The sequence below is a fragment of the Carya illinoinensis genome, chromosome 8 (assembly GCF_018687715.1).
Source record: "Carya illinoinensis cultivar Pawnee chromosome 8, C.illinoinensisPawnee_v1, whole genome shotgun sequence".
NCBI lineage: Eukaryota > Viridiplantae > Streptophyta > Magnoliopsida > Fagales > Juglandaceae > Carya > Carya illinoinensis.
This window is the reverse complement of record NC_056759.1, coordinates 8,272,070-8,274,234: the sequence shown is the minus strand read 5'-3', so window position 1 is coordinate 8,274,234 and position 2,165 is coordinate 8,272,070. Positions and strand designations below refer to the sequence as shown.

Sequence of the window (2,165 nt, the reverse complement as noted above, 5' to 3'; positions counted from 1 at the left end):
TGCACTTGTGAGTATAATTAAAATTTCCTAATAAGCTTTTGGAGCTGTAGCCGAGGACTTGGTTAGGAAAACATATGAAATATTAACTAGATTTATTCTTCTACTAGTTATAGTTAGTGCTTTTTTATTAAAGAAAATCAAAAATTACAAAAAAAAAATATATATATATATATACACATCATCTTACTAGTCTAGATTTTGATTCTTTGTCTACAGTGGGGGAAAGTTTTAAAGATGTAAAAACTCTTAGGAAGCTGTTTTCACCTATTACCACTTATCCTTCATCATGAATAATGTTGCCTGCAACTACTACAGTACACTTTGAGTTGAAACCACAAATAATTTAACTACTTCCAACCTTTCATGATTTTAAGAGAGAAGATCCTTACATGCATGTAAAGGATTTTCTTGAAATTTGTGCTACCTCTAGGTTCCAAAACTTCACCAATGAATTAGCTCGATTACACTTGTTTCCTTTCTCTTAAAAGGACAAGGCAAAGACTTGGCTTAACTCTCTGCCTTCTAAATCTATCACTTCTTGGGATATTCTTCTCACAAAATTTCTCCCTAATTTTTTTCCAATTTCAAAAACCAATACTATGAGAAGAGAGATTGTTGATTTTTATCAAGAAAATAATGAAAACTTTTATGAGAGTTGGAAAATATTTACGGACCTAATTCTGAAGTGTCCCCACCATAGTTTTGAGATATGGAGATTAGTGCAATATTTTTATACAGTTTAACTCAAACAAAATGTAATATAATTGAATCGATGAATGGTGGTGGATTTTTGAGTTTAACGGATGATGAAGCACATAAATTTCTTGAAAATTTATCAAAAAACTCAAAACAATAGGATTTTTCTAATCATAGAGAGAGATCATCATCGACAAATAAGAAATGAAGTTTGTATGAAATAAGTGAAAATCATGATATTAAGGCCAAATTAGACAATCTCATTCATAAGGTAGAAGCTTTGACTTTAAATAGAACCATGAATTTTGTTAGTCAATTTCAAGATGAATAATGCTCTCTCTATGCTAGTCCCATGCATATGACACTAACGTGTCCTTCCACACAGACCTACTTAGAGTGCTATGTTGAGCAAGCAGATGCACTAAATAAGTTTGGGAAGCCATTTGTTAGTCATTTTTCAGAGACATTCAATCCAAATTGACAGAGTCATCCTAATTTTTCCTTGAGACAAAATCAACTACCTATGAATTTAGGTGGATTAAGATGTAGCAACAAAGTCAATTCTAACCACCTAACCCAATTTATCCTCTTGTTCCTCAAACCACTGCTCCATTTGTGACACCACCACAACAACAATCATACTTGGAGGAGTATCTTAAGCCATTCATGCAATCAACTAATCAGACCATTCAGGAGATGAAAAATTTCATTCAGATGAATACTTAAGGAATTTCAAAATTAAATAATCAAGTTGGCCAGTGGGCAACCCATGTTGGTGAGAGGAAGAAAGGGAAATTTTCAAGTTAACCTAGATCCAATCCGAAAGGGCAATATGCCCTTAATAATGCATCCAGTGTGACTCATGGACATGAGTATGTTCAGATCATTACCACCTTCAGGTCAGATAAGCAGATTGACAATCAAGTTAAAATACTAGGAGATGAGGATTTGGGCTCCACAGAGCAAAAGAATGTCAACCCAATGCCCATCAAAGTCCGTGATTCTAGTCCTTCTGAGCTTGTTAAGAAACTTGTTTCTAGAGCCCCATTTCCTCAGAGGTTGGCAAATCCTCAAAAACAAAACCAAAAAAAAAAAAAAAGAAGCTAAATTTGATGATGTTTTAGAGGAGTTTAAGAAATTACAAATTAATATAATTTTCCTTGATGCAATTCAACCAATACCTACTTATGCAGAATAAGGATCTTGTTAGAGTGAAAAGAACAACCAATGTTTCAAAAAATACATTTTTGACTGAACAAACTAGTTATGTCATTCAAAGTAAATATTCAACCAAAAACAAGGACCCTAGATCTCCTACAATTCCATATAAGATTAAAAATTATCATATTGAGAGAGCTTTGTTAGTTTTGGGGGTGAGTGTGTACTTACTACCATATTCTATATATTGTAGTTAGGATTAGGGAGCTAAAACCCATTCAAATGATACTTCAGTTAACTGATAAGTCCGT

General features: G+C 33.0%; 1 non-coding gene across 1 annotated transcript; it reads right to left on the bottom strand.

Annotated features, from left to right (window-relative positions):
- Window positions 1-596: 596 nt before the first annotated feature.
- Window positions 597-703, bottom strand: LOC122274856. The gene has a single exon (XR_006228396.1). It is a non-coding gene; the product is annotated as a small nucleolar RNA R71 (small nucleolar RNA).
- Window positions 704-2,165: the final 1,462 nt, after the last annotated feature.